Here is a 21,762-nt window from a genome sequence, read left to right as displayed (position 1 = left end):
GTGCACTTACAGCCCATGTGCACTTACAGCCCACGTGCACTTACAGCCCATGTGCACTTACAGCCCACGTGCACTTACAGCCCACGTGCACTCGCAGTCCATGTACACTTGCAGCCCACGTGTACTCACAGGCCACGTGCACTCGCAGCCCACGTGCACTTAAAGCCCACATGTACTTGTGGTCCATGTGAACTCGATGTCCACGTGTACTCGCAGTCCACGTGCGTTTGCAGCCCACGTGCACACACAGTCCCTGGACAGTCATGGACTGATAATCTCATTTCTTGAGGACCAAAAATGCCAGGACAGTGAAAATACCCCCCTAATGGCCCCTTTTTGGAAAATAGGCAGTCAAAGGTATTTAGTAAGAGACATGGTAAGTTTTTTTTGTCACAATTTTTTGGAAAATGTAATTTTTTGTTTTCATGATTTGTTTTACATATGACTGGTGTGGTGATGATCAAGGACACTGACTGAGAACAGTGTATGTAAAAAAACAAAAATAATATATATTTTTAAAAATGTTTTTTTTACATACTGTGACCAAAAATGCAGTTTTTTTTATATTTTCCTTGCACCTAATTGGGTATTCTTTACAAATGGATGCTTTACAACATTTACTAAGCTCTCGAGAAAATGAGCACAACTGCACTGGTCGAGTGCACAATCTATTTGCCTTTAGTATAGTAACCACTATAAATCCATAGTAAAGCCTTTTGGTTTTTGTAATGCGCCTGCTACCTTTCATAAATTATGTTTGCAGGGATTTTTTACACCAATTTGTCATGGCTTATCACAACAACATACTTATCTTTTCAAATAATTTACAGGAGCACTGGGACAATGTTCACATGATGCTAGAGCAGTTACAACAACACCAATGTGCATTGAATTGAAGAAATGTGAATTTGAACAGAATTGTATATAGTTTTGAGGTAGCCTCCCTTGCGGTATGATTATGTCAGATTTTTGCATCTCAAAGCGGTACAATTACTTTGCATAGAAATTTTGCTTTTATATTGTAGGCCTGTAATTCTTAGCAATAACATACTTAAATCTGTCCAAACAAGAGTTTAATACAGGCATACCCCACTTTTAAGTACACAATGGGGGTTATATACTAATTCTGGAAAGTGCAAAATCAGGCTCACTTCTGCATAGAAACCAATAAACTTCCAGGTTTTATTATCAAAGCTTAATTGAATAAGCTGGGGTTAGAAGCTCATTGGTTTCTATGCAGAAATGAGCCTGATTTTGCACTTACCAGCTTTAGTAAATAACCTCCATTGTGTACTTAAAGGTGGGGTATGCCTGTAGATATCCTGGGTATGATGAAGTTTGAAACACAAAATCATAAATTATAATATAATAAATAAATATAAATAATTATAAAAAATAATAATATAATAATAATAAAATGAATTTCCCCATGATTCACTATCACTCAATTCTGCAAGTGTTCTAATTTACTATCACTGTTTTCTAGCTGGTCTAAAACCACTTTTGACGTAAAGGGATAGGGATGAGCTCGGTGTTCGACTCGAACGCATGTTTGACTCGAACATCAGCCGTTCGTCTGTTCAGCGAACTCAGAATTTTGTGGACCATTCGCACCAAATTAGTGTGGCACAAACAGCCCACAATGCACTACGCCAGCGCAGTGCATTGCTGGCTTATGATTGGCCAAGCATGCACTGTGACCCCACATGCTTGGCCAATCACAGTGCCGGCAGCGAGGAGAGCCCTAATTGGCCACAGGCGGGATGCCTGTGGCCAATTATAGCTCAGGGGGGTTAGTACACGCCCCACACTATATAAGGCTGCCAGCGCGGCAGCCTTGTGTAGTGTGTTCCGGCGAGCAGGGAAAGAGCTAGATAGGCAGGGACAGTGTGTTCTTTTCTCAGGCATCTTAAAGTTAAAGTGGTGTTGTGTGCCTCCAGCACAGTATACACCTGTATCTACCCTTTATTGCTGTTTTTCTCTAATTAAGGCATCTGCAGGAGTTAGTGGGTGTTGTGTGCCTCCAGCACAATATACACCTGTATCTACCCTTTATTACTGGTGTTCTCCAATACAGCCATCTGCAGGAGTTAGTGGGTGTTGTGTGCCTCCAGCACAGCACAGTATACACCTGTATCTACCCTTTATTGCTGGTGTACTCTAATACAGGCATCTGCAGGAGTTAGTGGGTGTTGTGTGCCTCCAGCACAGCACAGTATACACCTGTATCTACCCTTTATTGCTGGTGTTCTCTAATACAGGCATCTGCAGGAGTTAAAGTGGGTGTTGTGTGCCTCCAGCACAGTATACACCTGAAGATAGCCCTTATTGCTGGTGTTGTCTGTTGCATATCTTGCATATTAGCCTTTAAAATGAGCACTTTTGATTTCGAACGTTCGAGTCCCATAGACTTTAATAGGGTTCTAAAGTTCGTACGAATTTTAGGTCCATTCGAAGGTTCTGGTGCGAACCGAACTGGGGGGTGTTCGGCTCATCTCTATAAAGAGACACTTTTTGGTTGCTATGGACAATCTCCAGTTTCCAGGCAGAAAGAACAGTATATATCATACAACTGCATGCAGGACATTGGACAAAGCTCTGGGGACAAAGGGGATGTGAAATAATTTCATACCGTAATGTAATCTGTTAGATTACAGTGTACTGTATGTATTATGATTTTTCACTTTTTTAAATTTGCCGCCGGGCTCTGCCCCCGTGTGCTGCAATGCTTGCAGGGAATGGGGCCCAGCACAGAGAGGCATTGGGCAGAGGACAGAGCCCATGGACACAGCGGGGAGACATCGCAGGATCCTGGGGACAAGGTAAGTATAGGTAAGGTAAGCAGGATCCTGCAATGCAATCCCGAGTGTGGCTCGGGGTTACCGATGATGGTGCTGAAATTTAACCCTGAGCCACACTTAGAAAAACCACCAGGGAGGTTAAATTATCTCATTGGAAAGGCTGAATATGATTTCCTAATCAGCCTACCCCCCAAAATACAAAAGTTGTGCAAAGATTTCTAGGATTTGCAAGCTTTGATCAAATAGTTTTTTTGGGCCCCTATTACTAAACTGCTATCAAAGAAATGGTAAACTAAGGCAGAAACAACCTTCTTCCACTTGAAAACCTTATTCACTACTGGACCTGTGCTGGTTCATCCAAACCCAGAATCCTCCTTTTATGGTAGATGTGGATGACTCTCTCTAACTAATGATAAAATATTATTGCATTCATTTGCATACTTCTCAAGTCAAATGACACCAACAGAGCAAAATTATGATCCTTAAACAAAGAACATTTAGTAATTAAAGGAGCTTTTACTGAATTGCAACATCTGGAGGGCGCTTTGCACCCAGTAACTGTCCTCACTGACCATAAAAACATTGATTTTATAAATCAACAAAAAGTTTCTCTGCAAGGCAGGCTAGATGGATGCATTTTTTCAAGGTTTAACTTTCTAATTTTTTACAGACCAGGATGTAAGAATGGAATAGCAGATGCCTCGTCGTGAATTGCAGCTGACCCTTCTACAGACATAGAATCAGTTTGCGCCATTCTACAAGAAAAACACTTTCTGGGACTAATGTAACCTGCAAAGCTATTCACTAAAATCTAAGAAGCCTATGAAAAAAACCCACTGGAAAACATGCATTGCATACTAAATTTTCAGCCATAGTTCTATTTCCCAGAGCACATTTTATGCCAGTTATGGACTTCATGCATGTTTTATTCCTAAGTTTCCAGTAGATTTGTCTCAGCCAACTAAAAATGTAACATTGTCTACTTTACAACAAAAAAAAACAAGAATTACTAATAAAGAAATACCATGAAGCTTGAGAATCCTATAAGAAAATGGTAGCTAGGCACAGAGGATCCATTCCTTCTTATTTAATAGATGATAAGGCCTAGTTTTCTTATCTTCAAAATATTCACAGCCTAATATACCATCTCCATAACTTGCCTCTATGTTCCTAGGTCCTTTTGAAGTAATGGCCCAAATTACCATGTGATGTACAAATTCAAATTACCTCCTTCAATGAAGGTCTACAGTATCTTGTCTTTCATGTGGGCCTTTTAAAACCTTTTAGCTCTTGTACACATGGTCGGAAATTCAGACGTAAAATGTCCGATCGGGCCGCGTTGTCGGATAATCTGACCATGTGTGGGCTCCATCAGAATGTCGGATAGTTTGTAGAGAATTCAAATCGGACAAAGTGCCACGTATGCTCAGATCAAATTACGAGACCAAAGCTATTGGCTACTAGCCTGAACGTAGTCCCATCGTAAAGAACGAAAGTCATCACGTTCCGAACGATTGGATTTTCCCACAACTTTGTTCGACCGTGTGTATGCAACACCAGTTTCGGACAAAATCCGTCTGAAAAAATCTGACGGATTTTGTTGTCGGAATGTCCGACCGTGTGTACAAGGGCTTAGAAACAATTTTTCTAAGATGTACACTCCCTCCACCAGGCCAAGTCCAATTAGCCAGTTATCACAATGCTTGCAACTATCCTATTCCTCATAAGATATTCAATGGTTATATACCTAATGCTTATAATATATTTACAGGCATACCCCACTTTTAAGTACACAATGGGGTATGCCTGTACTAAACAAATGTAAATATACAATTTGGTAAGGGGTTAGGTGTTTTGAAAGCTCTAAGCACTGGCCATGCTTTATTTCTTTCACTTGTAATTACTTTTATTCTTTTTTTTAATTGAAATATATCCTAGATCCAGACTATCTCCCTTTTTATACTGATTTAGATTTATTTTTTTATGAACACATGTTAACTGAACAATTTATATCTCTTTTGACAATATTTATCATTAATGGTGTATATACATTTTTTAGTTAATACATTTTTTTATCACACTGACTGACCGCAGATTTCAAGCTAGCATTATAAGTTGATTATATTTTGCTCATGGTATTTCTTTACAGGCATGATGATGGGTGACTAACTAAACCCAATAAACATGCCATTTTTTTCACAGAATGAGATATAAGCTCTAAGGTTAAGATGATCCTCAATATGAGCCAACCAATGGACATTTTCCCTATAAGCGCTGCTCAATAACTTACTGCTTCTCCTACATTCAATCCTAATTGGAAACACCTATTGCACCAAAAATGATCCAGAGCTCCATACCTCACTCTCCATTTTCAGAAAGAACAACCATCACTCTACCAAAAGCTAAAAAATACAGAATGAGGAGAGGAAATCTTAATTTGTACTTTTGATAAATGTGTACATATTTTTTGATTTATTTCAAATAGTTTTCCATTTGGTTGGATCTAAATATTATAGCAGTGCAGTCACACAATAAAGACGCAATATTTGACACTTGAGCAAAATGATTCTTCACTAGTTACTTTTTATATCACATTAACCCCAGCTAAATCTCTATCCTGGTCCTCTGCCCATACAGGGTTTACATCACCTTGTAGCACTGTGTTGCTGATAGCATCCCCATGATTAAGGCTCAAAATGTTAAGAGCAAATTACTATGAATGTATGAAACAATTTGCACTTAATGTTTCAGTCATATCTATGAAAAATATGACTTAAATATGGTTTTATTAATAATACATATTTTAATTAAACGGGTAGAGGTGCATCTAGCAGGAAAAATTGAATCTTCACTCGATTTCACATACTGGTGTGATTCATGGGCAGTAAATATGCAAAGCTTTATGCCCATAAGGCAATCAAACTGCAAAGCTGATATGCATGTTTTTATCTAAAAGAAGGAAGTCGAGCAATGCACAAAGACATAATAAAAAGCTGCCGGGATTTAAAAAAATCCAACTAATGAATCTCTTTTAGCTAATACAGATCTGTGTCACAGGAAATCATTAGAACAATAAACACAATGGCCTAATAATTATTCATTGTTATCTCCATAAATGTAATTTCACAAACTAGCAATGCAGGTGGAGAAGTTATTGCTTAGACGGAAAACTGATATTATGGAAAATTTAAATACATGCATAATAGAGAGCAAAGTATATAATTACTATCAATGTGCTCAAGGACTGAAAAAGGAAAACCATGAAAATTGGAATACATTTTAATGATATGTTATAAAATTGCCTAGAAAAAAAAAAGACACAGTCAAAAGTGCAATAGGAAATATTAAAGAATGCACCACACAAGCAAAATATATTGTCATTTTAAATACTTTAAATATCAATGTGCAATAAACTATAGTAAACAGTCAGAAATTATCTGTGAATGGTAACAACAAACTGCTAAATGCTAATTGGCTGGCATAGGTTATTGTTTACCACTGTTTTTCTTTTTGCTTTTCACGTTATTACAGTATAAGTTTTATTTTGTGCTCCAAAAATGTAAAACAAAAATCACATACTTATTGCTGATATATTTTATTTAGGCTGGTGCTTAATTTTATCTTTCTTTTTTAACTACTATGTATGTAACCTTGTATACAGTAAATGTGTACAGATCATTCCTGGCAGCTAACAAAATGTTAAAGTGTGCACAGCCAGAATAAAACAGCAAAATAAAAATGTAGTGAACATTTTATAATATTGTGCTTGGACTTTATCCACTTGAAGACCTGAAGAAAAATGCACCTGGAAAAATATGAAAAACAAAGTTCCTCATATGTCCTGCTCCTCTTCCCCCACTGTTTCTCAGAAGCTGCCACTGCCAGGAAATCTCATTGTACCTTGAATCAGGAGCAATCCTGAGAGTAAAGCATTTTTAAAAAATAAATGTCTTCCTCTTTAACACCCTATTAACCGTACTTCTTCTTCCCCTTCACTCTTGATTAATTTACTGCTGATTTTTTTTATTGTTATTTCTATCTTTACATCATTAATAGTTAAACTTTTTACAATTAATTTACTCTGGTTGTTATTGTGTTACGTAGCACAAAAAATGGGGAAAAAGGGCCTTTAGTTCATTTGTAAATAACTTTGTACCAGAATCATCATTTTAGTATCATTAGTTAGTCATCATGGCAGCACACAGCAGTTCAACAGCTTTCCTGGTAACCGAACTTCTGCCTCATTTCCATCAAAGCTTAGAGTGGCGCTCAGCAGACTGCAGCTTCTGTAGACACAAGGCCCATCGGCAGCAAAGTGGCATAGCAGATGGCAAGAGCTTAGAGACAAGAGAAAGTGGTGTGCAAGAAAATGGGGGAGGGGAAAGCGGGCTGGTTTGTTTGCCAAGCTTAGAGTTAACATGACCAGGCCAAGTTTTTCATTGCTCTTTTTGACCAATGTTCCTTTACTTTATTAAGTACATAAAAAGAATAGTTTAGGGTTGTGGGAGTCAAAAGAATATTTTCCACATCACTAAATATAATATAAAACAAAAGAAGTAACCCCAACTGGACTTTTAAGGCAGTTGGTAGTGGAGGTAGTAAAGATTAGACATGTGCATTCGTTTTCGTCTGAATACATTTTCGTACGAATTTTAGGGATATTCATGTTTGTTTTAACCACTTGCTTACTGGGCACTTAAACCCCCCTCAGTCCCAGACCAATTTTCAGCTTTCAGCACTGATGCACTTTGAATGACAATTGCGCGGGCATACAACACTGTACCCAAATGAAATTTTTATCATTTTTTCCCCACAAATAGAGCTTTCTTTTGGTGGTATTTAATCACAGCTGGGAGTTTTATTTTTTGCTAAACAAACAAAAAAAGATGCAAAAAAAATCAAAAAAAAAAATCATGTTTAATAGTTTGTTATAAAATTTTGCAAACAGGTCATTTTTCTCCTTCATTGAAGTGCGCTGATGAGGCGGCACTGATAGGCTGCACTAGTGGGCGCTGATAGGCTGCACTGGTGGGCACTGATAGGCTGCATTGGTGGGCACTGATAGGCTGCACTGGTGGGCACTGATAGGCATAGTTAAGGCGGCACTAATAGGCACAGATAAGGCGGCACCGATGGGCACAGATAAGGCGGCACTGATGGGCAAAGATGGGCACAGATAAGATGGCACGGATGCGTGGCACAGATGGGTGGCACTAAGGGGCACTGATAGGTACCACTGATAGATGGGCACTGATGGGCACTGATGGGCGGCACTGCTGGGCACTGATGGGCGGCACTGCTGTGGCACTGGGGTGCAGCACCTTTGTTGAGGCAGACTGTGGGCACTGCTGGATGGCACTGTGGGCACTGCTGGGTGGCACTGCTGGGTGGCACTGTGGGCACTGCTGGGTGGCACTGTGGGCACTGCGGGTGGCACTATGGGCACTGCTGGGTGGCACTGACAGGGGGGACACATTTTTTATTCAGGCAGGCAAAGCAGGGGGCAGGTGGGCACTGGCAAGGGGCAGGTGGGCACTGGCAGGGCTGGCCGTGATCGGGACTGATGTCCCGATCACGGCCGCCTGTAATCGGCATATTTTTTCTATAGGAATAATAGCCGATTACCGGCTCCGTTATATCACATGATCAGCTGTCATTGGCTGACAGCTGATCACGTGATAAGCTGTCGGGATCGACCCCTTGCACGGATTGGTGATCAGGCGAGTCTCGTAGACTCGCCGATCACAGAGCGCGCCGCGCGCGCCCCTCAGGGGGCGCGCAGGCCGCTCGTGCACGGGACGACGTCAATAGACATAGTCCCGGCAAAGGAGGTCCGCGCTGTAGCCATCATTTGGCTATAGCGCGGGTCTCAAGTGGTTAAACCATTTTACCTCTTTATTAGCACTAAAAACTGATAGGGAGTTTTAATACTTTTCTACTGTATCCATCCCACTGAATATCATGTCATTAGATAAAATATCATTGGCTGACAGCTGATCACGTGATAAGGGGTCGGGATCGACCCCTTGCACGGATCGGTGATCAGGCGAGTCTCGTAGACTCGCCGATCACAGAGCGCGCCGCGCGCGCCCCTCAGGTAGCAAACACGCAGAATCCGAAATCCGAAAGATCTGAAATAATATAAAAAAAAATTATTTTTGTATCCAAATACATTTTTGTATCGTTGCGACAACAGTTTGATATAGATAGATAGAAGAGTCAACATGACGGTGACAATAGCGATCTGTGTCTATCAAACCTGTGGTTAAATGTGCCTAACCTAACTCTATTAGTCCAAGATTATTCGACTTAGAGAGAAAAGATTCAGTGTTATAGAGACATGAAGATTCGACGAAGCAGCTAAAAACATATGATCGCTGCGAGCGGACATTTACAGTCAAATGCTCCACCCATGGGCTATAGAAGAATTCTAATGTTGTTTGATTAGTAATAATAATTAATAATTATTATTATTACTAGTCAAACAACATTAGAATTCTACTATAGCTTGTGTGTGGAGCATTTGACTGGAAATGTACGATCACGGCGTTGTACAGTTTAGCTGCTTTGTTGAATCTTCTTAGAACATCCGACAGATGCCTACAATTGACAGATGCAACATTATTTCATTCAGATTTTCAGACCAATGTTTTTTTAACTAAACAAAATAAATAAAAACTAATTTCGGGAGTAACTATATAAATGTATTTTTTGGGACAAAACCAAAATTCCGAAACAAAATATTTCAGTATTTCAGTATTCACATGTGGAGTAAAGATACAGCATATAAAATCAATACATTTTATTTTAACAGAATCAAATGTTATAGTGATCACAGTAATGTACAACTACAAAGGTAAAAAACACAAAAAAACACAGCAAAAAGCACATATTTGTAAAACCAATACTATATGGCTCAAAACTTGGAACTAAGGATTGGTCTCATGGTTTCAAAAGACTGGACCAAACACATTGTTCACTATTTCAAAATATAAGAAAATTCCCTCTTCAGGGGTGAATAGGAGTATGGTAAAATGGTCTAACCGCTAGCCGACCAGCCGCCACAGTTTTACGGCCACTAGGGGGCCACTGGGGGCACGCACACCCTCTGAGCCGATGCGAGTGCCCGGCAGTCTTGATCACCGCCTGGCTCCCGTGATCGCTCGGAGCACACGGAGAACCAGGAGCTGTGTGTGTAAACACACAGTTTCTGGTTCTCTGAGCAGTGAACTGACAGATCGTCTGTTTATACAGAGTATGAACAGCGATCTGTTAGTTTCCCTGCACAGTCCCATCCCCCCTTCAGTTAGAACACTCCCTAGGATACATATTAACCCCTGCACTGCCCCTAGTGTTAACCTTTTCACTGCCAGTGAAATTTTTACAGTAATCAATGCAATTTTAATCACAATGATCACTGTATTAATACCAATGGCCCCAAAAATGTGTCAAAATTGTCCAACGTGTCCGTCATAATGTCGCAGTTATGATACAAATCGCAGATCGCCCCCATAACTAGTAGAAAAAAAAATTATTAATAAAAATGCCATAAAACTATCCCCTATTTTGTAGACGCTATAACTTTTGCGCAAACCAATCAATATACGCTTACTGCAATTTTTTTTTTTACCAAAAAAAAAAAAAAAAAGTAGAAGAATACATATCGGCCTAAACTGAGGTAAAAAAATGTTTTTATATATTTTTGGGGATATTTATTATAGCAAAAAGTTAAAAATAATGAATTTTTTTCAAAATTGTCGCTCTTTCTTAGTTTATAGCGCAAAAAATAAAAACCTCAGAGGTGATCAAATGCCATCAAAAGAAAGCACTATTTGTGGGCAAAAAAGGACGTCAATTTTGTTTGGAAGCCACATTGCACGACCGCGCAATTGTCAGTTAAAGCAACGCAGTGCAGAATCCCAAAAAACGATCTGGTCTTTGGCCAGCCAAATGGTCCGGGGCTTAAGTGGCTAAGGATGTAATAACAGGCATATGAGTATATACATATATACGTATATACATTGATGCACATAGTGGGGGTTATTTACGAAAGACAAATCCACTTTGCACTGCAAGTGCACTTGGAAGTGCAGTCGCTCTCAATCTAAGGGGTAGATCTGAAATGAATGGAAGCTCTGCTGATTTTAGCATCCAATCATGTGCAAGCTAAAATGCTGTTTTTTATTTTCCTTGCATGTCCCCCTCGGATCTACAGTGACTTTTTTTCCAAGTGCGCTTGCAGTGCAAAGTGGATTTTCCTTTAGTAAATAATCCCCAGTGCATAGCTATGAATAAATGAATAACTTGTATAGTGATACATATGCAAAGTAAATTGCCTCTGTCTAGAGCTGTGTCCAGCCCCCCTTTGACTCTATTTTTCTTATGTTTATAGATAATACTTCATTGCCATCTTATCCCTAGGTACTCCCTCTCTGTTGTCCTCTTGTTTTCCCTTTACCAATTATTCCCTTTTCCCCCTTTCCCCCTCAGCTGCTTTCTTCCCTTTTCCATTATACTTCCTCCTTTATCCCCCTTTTCAAGTCCCTTGGTCCCAAGTACCTCTTTTGTTCTTTACTTTATTAAAAGAAAATTGAGATAAGGACTTTAGATTGTAAGCTCCTTGAGGGCGGAGACTGATGTGAAATAGTAATATTTATATATAAAGCGCTGTGTAAATTCACAGTGTTATATAAGTACCTGTAATAAATAAATAATCTGACGTGACTAAATGTTTGTCAGGAGATGAGGAACTGTTCTGTACTTTTCCTAATAGAAAGCCTAACAACATGCCAACTTTTCAACTTGATGGGATGCTACTTTTTTGAGTAGCTTGGAATCATCTGTCAGGGAGAACTCAAAGAGGAGGACATTGTATTAACATTAACAAAGGTTGGTACACAAACTGTTCCCTGACTGGTAATCACTGTTCTGAGGAAGTAGAGTATCTAACAGTATGAAGGCAGCTGCGTTTTTTTTTCTAAGGGAGTTCACAGGGGTGAGCAAACAAGCAGGACAAAACTCTGGATAGCCGCACACTGGAAAAAGACTTGACATCCCATCTTTAATTAAAACAACATAGATCACATCAAAACAAAATCAAAAAATCCACAGCAAAAGAATAACAGGGTGCAGGAAACTGACGCGTTTCACACTGTAATCGGTGCTTACTCGTAGCATCAGCTATGAGTAAGCACTGATTTCAGTGCGAAATGCGTCAGTTGTTCCTGTACCCTGTTATTCTTTTGCTGTGGATTTTTTTATTTTGTTTTGATGTGACTCACGTTGTATCAAGTATGTACAAATAGAGGAGGGGACCATATAGAGCCATTCCAGGTGTGCTGGTCTTGATATGTCAGTCCTCACCTAGGTTCATAGGTTTGTGGTGATATCATACTTACTTCTTGCATTACCATTTGCCTCAGATAAACAGGTACTGCAGCAGGTGGTAAAGGTTACTCAAAAGATTATCATTAGCAGTTTGCCTACCATCATTCATATTTAGTATAACGGCTGTGGGAACATGGCCCCCAGATCATGAGGGACTCTTCCCACCTATTTATGGATTGTTTGTCCCCCTCCCTTCAGGTCAGAGGTACACAGCATTAGGGCTTGAACCACATAGAAAAAAATCTTTTTTTCTGATGCAAAAAGTCCTAAACTATTGCTTTTATTTTAAGTAGTATTTATTTTCTGAACATCATTGTAATTTGAAATTGATAGAACTACACTTTGCAATTTCTAGTAGGGCAATCTTTGAGGATTCTGCATCTTTTTTATGTGTAAATGCAAATTGGTGTTAAATAATATTATTTAAAGAAAAAAGAAAAAAAAAGTAAAGAAAAAAAAAAACAATTGAGCGCTCTCCCTTCTGAGGTCCAAACATTACCGATACACAAAAGGTTTAACAAGATGTTAACAAGAAATCTGTACAGACAACAATCTCTGAGAAAAGGGAAACACACATGCACACACATGGGGGGTTGATAAAAATATATTTAAAAAAAAAGTCAATCAAATAAGTGGTAGATTGGGGGCTGTGGAATGTGAAGGAGAAGAGTCACAAAGGTGAGAGTGGTCATAAAAATATTTAGTAGTGATTTAGAAAACTGAGGTCTATATTAAGTCCAATTATTTCTTATGTCAAGCAAAATTGTTATTCTTGGAGGTTTTTCTTTCCTGAGTATACACTAAATTTCCTTTAAGAGCCAAAACATTCATGTCTTCCAAACAGTGGTCTGCTTGTAGAAATAATGTCTTACAGGTGTGCTTTAATCCTGTAATTTTATTATTTTATGCTGTGTCTAAATAATTTTATTGTTTTTTTGTAATTTATGTTCTGTTTCACTAATGCAACATCCATGGTTGCACATGTTGTATTGAATGGGGTACATCACAGTACTAGAGGTGCAACTTTTCATATGCGGGCGCCACTCGCGTATGTGTTCAATTCTGCGCACAAGCTCGTTGGGACGGACGCTTTAAAATAATTTTATTTGACTTTTTATTTTTTATTTTGATACAGTTTTAAAAAAAAAATTATTGAGTCACTTTTATACCTATTACAAGGAATGTAAATTTCCCTTGTAACAGAAAAAAAGCATGCCAGGACCTCTTATATATGAGATCCGGTGTCAAAAAGACCTCAGATCTCATATTTACACTAAAATGCAATAAAAATAACTCTTTTAACCACTTAAGAACCGCCTCACGCCAATATACGTCGGCAGAATGGCACAGCTGGGCTCAAGCACCTACCTGTACGTTGCTTTTTAAGTGCCCAGCTGTGGGTCGTGAGCACGCCTCCGGCGGTGCGCTCCCGACCCGGTCCTGTGCTCCGTGACGATGGCCGCGGGACCAGCGGAAGCCGGCCGCCGCTGGTGTCCTGCAATCGGGTCACAGAGCTGAAGAACAAGGAGAGGTCTGTGTAAACAAACCTCTCCCTGTGCTTCCCTGTGTGGCTGTCACCGATCGTCTCTTCCCTTTTATAGGGAAGGACAATCAGTGACATCGCATGCCAGGCCACGTCCCCCTACAGTAAAAAAAACACATAACGTCATACATAACACTACACTGCCCCCTAGTGGTTAACTCCTTTACTGCCAGTGTAATTTACACAGGAATCAGTGCATTTAAATAGCACTGATTGCTGTATAAATGACAATGGTTCCGAAAATGTGTAAAAAATGTACGATGTGTCCGCCATAATGTTGCAGTCAAAATAAAAATCGCTGATCACTGCCATTACTAGCAAAAAAAAAATATTAATAAAAATGCTATAAAACTATCCCCTATTTTGTAAACGCTATAACTTTTGCACAAACCAATCAATAATCGCTAATTGCGATTTTTTTACCAAAAATATGTAAAAGAATACGTATCGGCCTAAACTGAGGGAAAAAAAATGTTATATATTTTTTTAGGGATATTTATTATACCAAAAAGTAAAAAACATTGTATTTTTTTCAAAATTGTCGCTCTATTTTTGTTTATAGCGCAAAAAATAAAAACCCGCAGAGGTGATCAAATACCACCAAAAGAAAGCTCTATTTGTGGGAAAAAAGAACGCCAATTTTGTTTGGGAGCCACGTCGCACGACCGTGCAATTGTCAGTTAAAGCGACGCAGTGCCGAATCGTAAAAAGGGGCTTGGTCCTTTGGCTGCAAATTGGTCCGGGGCTTAAGTGGTTAAAGAGGAAGTAAACCCAGAAGAAATATTCCCAGTAATCATATGGCCACTAAGTATAGCATTTATAAACTCAGCAGGATAAGAATTAGTGTTCTAGGATCTTTCTTACTGTTTCTGCAGCTTTGTTTCTTTTTTCTCTGTTCTGCCTAAGCCAGCGCCATGTTTGTAGCCTCCAGCCTCATCTGTACTTCCGTCCTTTTCTCCCTTAACAAGCCAGAATCTCGGGCATGCTCAGTAAAGAGTAACCAAGCCTCGTTTTAGTATACCGTTACCATGGCAATGACCCAGCAAGCCAATAAGAGCACACATGCAAATTTCCTCCCAGTGTTAAAGGGTGGTTAAGTAAATGTTTTTATTTTTTTTGAATAACAAACATGTTATACTTACCTCCACTGTGCAGCTCGTTTTGCACAGAGTGGCCTTGAACCTGCTCTTCTGGGGTCCCTTGGTGACTGTCTCTCCTGCCTCTTGCAGGTACTTCTCACATTCATGCGCTCTCCCTCGCATGGTGAGAAGCACCTGCGGGCGCGCTTCCGTGATACAGCCGGCGGCTATAGTCGCTCGCTGTATCACATGGCCCCGCCCCCCAGGGCGCTGCGTCATTGGATGTAATTGACAGCAGCGCGAGCCAATGGCTGCAAGCGTGGGATTTTCGAGGGGTCAGGTAAGTAAAACGGGGGGACTGGGGGCGCCGGCAGTGTGAGATGTTTTTTCACCTTAATGCATTCTATGTATTCTTCTTTACAACCCCTTTAAACATGAATGTCCTTGTTCACACCCCCTGTGATGTAGCTGGTCACATGGGGTGTTTCAAAAACACCAGGATCTCATGGGATTGTGATGCCGTGCAGCTCTGCTATCAGAGGCACGGCACATAGAGGAATAGACTGACATCTTGCTGAGTGTGCCCTAAACAAGGGACAAAAGGAGCATGCGTGAGTGACATCATTGAAACAGATATCTGCAATATCTCGTAAACAGCACAGTTTGTGACATTTTTAAAGCCACCTACAAGTAAATGATTGCAAATAGCTTTACATGCAGTAAAGTTGGGCAGGGGGGTTTACAACCACTTTAAGAGCTATGGGCGGAAGTGACATTTGACATCGCTTCCACCCTTCCATGCCATGGAGTCGAGCAGGGGCCATCTTCCCCTCAGTCGGCAGCCAGGTATTCACAGGAGAGGACGCAATTGTCTCCGCCACTACCGGTGGGTCCGGTAAGCGGTGGAGACGACCGTAGCACGGCGTGAGGGGAGTGGGCACCTTGCCCGCCGCCAATAAAAGTGATCTTGCAGCGAATCCACTTTTATCCTAAAGAAAAATGCACTACGTTCCCGAAAATACTGGGGTTATGGCAGCTAGCTGTTTCCATGACCCTGGTATTTAGCATCAAAGTACTGACGTACGGGTATGACGATTTGCGTGAAGTGGTTAATTTCTGTCCGAGTTAGCCTGGAGGCCAGCATTGGGGGCTGCAGTTCTTTGGTTATCTTTCTTACTCCTTACAGTGCTGGATTATATGTGGTGTGATATTGGGGTGATTAAGCTCAATTGGTAGATGCACGTTTTAGTCTACATCAGGCAGGCGTTTTATGGTTAAGGGCCTGGTAGCCCACGTTTATTATAAGAAAACAAAAATATTTAGTTCATCCAGTAATCCCACGCAGGGGTTTAAATTCATTCAGCACACAAATGAACATACCAAGCCACCTGGCTCTCAATTGTCAACAGTTCCTCTGCTTGCTCCCAACAGATTTGTCAACTCTTTCCAGCCCCCTGGACTCACCGACTTCCTTAGTCTTCCTGACTCTCAAGGTTGTCAGCCTTTCCCAGTCCCTTACACGGACTACAGTCTCCCACAGGGCAAACCACTCTTCAGCCAGCAGCAAGCTGTTCACACTCCTCCACCTTCCACACCAACAGCCCTTCATTTATATGGCTTATATGCAGCTGGGCACACACCCTGCTCGTTAACATCAAGACCCAGACACAGGGCTGGAGATATGCAAACTCTGTGTCTGCGTCTCGTTTTCCTCCAATTTCATAGGGACAGAGCCTCGCTCTGTCACATATCCCCCCCCTTTGTTTCGATCCGGAGGGAGGAACACCAGCACCCATCATGATGGTTGGGACACCTCTGTGCTGGCTGTCAGCCACGTAGGCCCAACCTTTTTTCCGGGTGCGCTTCCAGGAACATTCCCCCCTGGATCTTAACAGGTTCCTATATTTTCCTATACTCAGCCTTCCTCTTCTTTTGGGGTCCCTGGGCTTATTCACTTTTCTTGGGGGAACTCTGCCTTCCTTGAGCCCTCCTTTCACCTTACAAATACCCATTTTACCCTTCACCATCGGTATTTCAGGTTTAAAACAGTTTCTCTTGGTACCCACTGCAACCAAATCATTGTTTACAGAACGAACTCTTAACAGATCACAGCTTTCCAATTCAGTGTTTGTTAGAAGAAGACCTGAGGAGGGACTACATCCGACGGGACCATAGCACAGCTCCATCTCACCCGTTGTCCAACACTCCATGGGTACCTGTTCTAACAAACTACCCTGACCTAAGCATAAACCATTTTTTTCAGGTATACACATTACATTGTTATGGCAACCAATATTAACACTTTCTTCCACAGTGTCTCCAGGCACCTTAACTTGTACCTCTGGGCCAGTGACAGAAAGCATCTCTGCTACTGCCGAGTCCATTCTGGGCCGTTCTTTCTCATGAGGCCTAGCGGGTAAGGCAGTATCTGCGCCCTCTACTGACAACTGCTCCGCCACACCTCGGACCACACCAGCAGAGATGTTTCTAGTCACCGCATCAGACGGAGAGACCTCTGATATCTCAAGCAGTTCTCTTGCGTGCCTTCCATACCAATCAATAACTAGAAGTACGCTCACAGAGAATCTGGAGATCCTGTGCCAAATGGGTAACCATTGGTCCCACCAATTCCACTGTTGGTCAAGGTTTCCCAGCACTGCCTGTACCACTTGGCTCCACCCATTGGTGCTACGCAGCACCACCTGGTCCAACTGCGGTGGAGATACCCAAGTATACAGCAAGTTCATTTTTACCAACTCTAGCATTTCCAGTAAGGTTTCGGTCATCTCTAAACATCCCATGTCTAAACACCAGAACTTTCTAGGGTCTTCTACCCTGTCCAAGACATGGAGGGGCTCAGCGACTGCAGGTTGAGAAGGTGAGACATTTGAAGAGACCTCATCCTCCTTGGAGGTACTCATCATCACGGCCTGTTGCTCCCCTGGAGAGCTGTCAGACACATGTCTCACACTTATCCCTTCTGCACCAGTGTTGGTGAGCCTCTGCAGGTCATTACAAGTCACACTATCACGTTGATACTCAATATCATTTAGCTGTGGGGCTGTGGACAACACATCTGCGATGCCAGTGCCCTGAACTGTTTCTTCAGAGTGGAGGGCAGCAACCTTTGCAGGGACCAAGACGCCCTCAACCACCGGCAGCTCTGCGATCCCCCTGTCTGGCATAGCAGTTGTGTCCACACCCTTGTTACTTAAGCTAGCCTTATCCAGCATGGCTAACAATTGTTTGGCCCAGCTGTCCCAGTCCATTGTGGTTCCACCATGGGCGTTCCACAGCGTTGCATCACCTGCTGTAGAAAGCTGCACAGAAACCTGGGATTCATTAGCTTCAACTGTACATTCGTCATTTCTATATATATCATTTTGTAACACCATACTTTTAGCAACGTTGTATTGGGGTGATGCTTCATCACCTAAAGCTTGGTGCAGCACACCATTTTGAACACCTTTTTCTGGTGGCACTACAGACACATTCAGCTTTGTACACTCAGCTTTTGCAGGCTGAATTAACCCCTTGCCCACTGGGCTACACGTAGGGTTGTGGGGCTGCGCCCATACGCTCTCACTGTGTGAATTAGTCCCCCCTTGTTCCACCAGCATAGCACCAGAGCCATCCTGGGCAGCCTCTGACTCCAACACATGGAGACCCCATGAGACTTCCATGGAAAATCCTGTGCCTCTGCCTGTCATGGGAGATCTCCTACTCTCATCACTGGTAGTGAACACATTACCAACCTCACTCTCAGATATGACATTACAAGAAATACATGTTTCAATGTCATTACACTCATCACGTTTAGCAATAGTATCACTTTTGTTAGTACGATCATTAGCATTCTCATTACATGTAGACACAACTGCTGTTTTTGTGGTTTGTTTATGAGCCACCATAACCTCTGAGCGACTCTTCACAGCACCTGCTCTCTGTAAAGGGGCGCTTTTGCCTATTTGGGCAGCTCCATAGCTGACCTGGGAAACTCTCTGCTCCAACACTGCAAGCTCCTTGGAAGTTTCCCTGGGCAACCCTGCAGCAGCTGTCACTAGGGAACATGGTACCAGCACTGTTTTGGTTACCCCTAGCTCCATTTTCCCAGCCATCTGCTGGATCATAGCAGGCATATGCAGAGTCCCCATGTCCTTTTCAGTCTTTAGCCCTGCGTCTAGTTGGGCTTTACGCTGCGCCTCCCCACTGCTCTGGGTAGCACAATGCAGAAAGTCTATGTCCATTTGTACTGCGGATCTCCCCACTGGACATACTCCCACTTCACTGGATTCAGCATCATAAACTGAAACAGTCTTACCAGTTCCTGCAGCTGATGTCATAGCCTTCACTTGAGTGCGTTGTCTCACTGGTGTGGTGTCTCCACAGGCTGACTCCCCCATGTGGCCAGGGAGCAAAACTGCAGCCTTTCTGGACCCACTGACGCCCCCTGTAGGTAACACAAGATCCTTGTTGCTAGGGGTAACTGCAGACTTGCGCTCCAAAGCTGGTTGGCTATACCTCATGCAGGATTCAGGCTGATATACTCTCCTTTCTGGACTGACCCCTTTGCCTAAGTGGCCATGACAGAAAACCTTACGTTTCTCTGGATTTCCAATTCCTAGGACTTCCGGCGACACTTCTCCCATCCTGGAGCATTGCTGGCGGCCCATGATACGATGGAACTCTCCTCTAAGAAGGATTTCCTCTTTAAACTTGCGATAGTCATCCTGGCCCCCATCCATCAAATGGTAAACCGACCGGAACTCTATCCGCAATAAGGTTTGCAGCAGTTTTGGCCACCGGTCCCTAGGCCATTTTCTCTTTACAGCAACTTTTTCAAATCTTACAAGGAAGTCTCCCACCTCCTCTGTAGGCAGCATGGGTTGCATATAGTCAGAGGCCAAGATCTCAGCCCCTTGCAGTGCACCCGACTCTTTGCGATTCCGCTTGAACCATTCATTCGCTGTCTCACATGTCACTGGCCCCTTTTTACTGGTCCTACAAGGTGGAGACATCTTCTCAGACCATGCTGAGCTCACTTCTTGGCATCTCCTCCATGACTGGCTCTCACTCGTTGCCATTGGATACCACTTCTGAGGACACAGCTGATCACAATCATTAGTAGATGAGCTCCAGAATTCATCAACCTCCCATCCAGCTTGGTTATTCCACAAACATTCCTGTGACAAGGGGCAATGGGCAACAGCATGTCCCCACTCACTACAACGGATGCAGCGCAGAGGCCTCCTTGCGTCATGCTGTGGCACCTTTGGGCTCAGGCTGCCAGGAACAACATCCTCTTTAACTTGATTAAACATGAACTTCTTGCTTTTTGACTGCCTCATCCTTGCAATCACATGCACACAGCAGCTTGTAACAGTTCTCAGCAGAGAAAGGGAAAAAAAAAAAATCTGATGTTTAATTCTTCCTTCACAGGTACACAACCTGCATGCAACACAGTCCATCAAATAAACGTATACGCAATGCTGTTCGCCTGGCTGCCACACACAGCTAGCAGTAGTTCCTGATGCGACTCACCATGGAGCAAGGACCCGGATTCCACCGTCTACATGCCCGCATTCTCGCACCACTTGTGATATTGGGGTGATTAAGCTCAATTGGTAGATGCACGTTTTAGTCTACATCAGGCAGGCGTTTTATGGTTAAGGGCCTGGTAGCCCACGTTTATTATAAGAAAACAAAAATATTTAGTTCATCCAGTAATCCCACGCAGGGGTTTAAATTCATTCAGCACACAAATGAACATACCAAGCCACCTGGCTCTCAATTGTCAACAGTTCCTCTGCTTGCTCCCAACAGATTTGTCAACTCTTTCCAGCCCCCTGGACTCACCGACTTCCTTAGTCTTCCTGACTCTCAAGGTTGTCAGCCTTTCCCAGTCCCTTACACGGACTACAGTCTCCCACAGGGCAAACCACTCTTCAGCCAGCAGCAAGCTGTTCACACTCCTCCACCTTCCACACCAACAGCCCTTCATTTATATGGCTTATATGCAGCTGGGCACACACCCTGCTCGTTAACATCAAGACCCAGACACAGGGCTGGAGATATGCAAACTCTGTGTCTGCGTCTCGTTTTCCTCCAATTTCATAGGGACAGAGCCTCGCTCTGTCACAGTGGTTACAAACAAAAAATGGAGAGAAACATACTGTTTAAAGACTACAATGGGCTATTTCAACACAAAATAATAAATAATCAAATAAATGAAAAATGAATGAAAAAATATAAATTTGTCCCTCTAATGCCGCGTACACGAGACCGTACTTTTCGTCAGACTAGGTCCGACGGTCTTCCCGATGGACTTTCGGTGGAGGTTCGACAGACTTTCTGAACGAAACTAACTTGGCCACACACGGGCAGACTAAGTCTGTTCAAAAGTCCGTTCTTTTTGAATGTGATGACATAAAGGGGACTAAACAAGGAAGTTCTATAGCCAGTAGCCAGTTCTATAGCCAGTTTGGACACATGCTTGGCCAGTCCATCACCTTTACCCTCAGCTTCTTTAGTAAGGCAGTAGTCATCTTGGAAGTGTGTTTGGAGTTGTTATCATGTTGAAATACTGAAGGGAGGGGATCATGCTCTGCTTCGGTATGTCACAGTACATGTTGGCATTCATGGTTCCCTCAATGAACTGTAGCTCCCCAGTGCAGCCCCAGACCATTACACTCCCACCAGCATGCTTGACTGTAAGCCAGACACACTTGTCTTTGTACTCCTCACCTGGTTGCCACCACACATGTTGGAGACTATCTGAACCAAATGAGTTTATCTTAGTCTCATCAGACCACAGGGCATGGTTCCAGTATTCATATCCTTAGTCTGCTTGTCTTCCACAAGCTGTTTGCAAGCTTTCTTGTGCAACATCTTTAGAAGAGGCTTCCTTCTGGGAAACCGGCCATGCAGACCGAATGAATACAGTGTGCGGTAT

At 42.3% G+C, this 21,762-nt stretch overlaps 1 long non-coding RNA gene across 2 annotated transcripts in view; it reads left to right on the top strand.

Moving 5' to 3' along the window:
- The window catches only part of LOC143983407 (uncharacterized), a 450,976-nt gene extending 444,188 nt beyond the window's left edge, over window positions 1–6,788 (top strand). For both annotated transcript variants that reach the window (XR_013274604.1, XR_013274603.1), the window contains one exon: window positions 3,472–6,788. This is a non-coding gene — a long non-coding RNA (uncharacterized LOC143983407). The remainder of the gene's footprint in view (window positions 1–3,471) is intronic.
- The last annotated feature ends 14,974 nt before the right edge of the window (window positions 6,789–21,762 follow it).

The sequence above is a fragment of the Lithobates pipiens genome, unplaced genomic scaffold (genome assembly GCF_037356315.1).
Source record: "Lithobates pipiens isolate NorthernLeopardFrog02 unplaced genomic scaffold, aLitPip1_a1.2 Scaffold_16, whole genome shotgun sequence".
Taxonomy (NCBI): Eukaryota; Metazoa; Chordata; class Amphibia; order Anura; family Ranidae; genus Lithobates; species Lithobates pipiens.
Note: the sequence above shows the minus strand (reverse complement) of the source record. Positions and strands in the feature narration are given on the sequence as shown.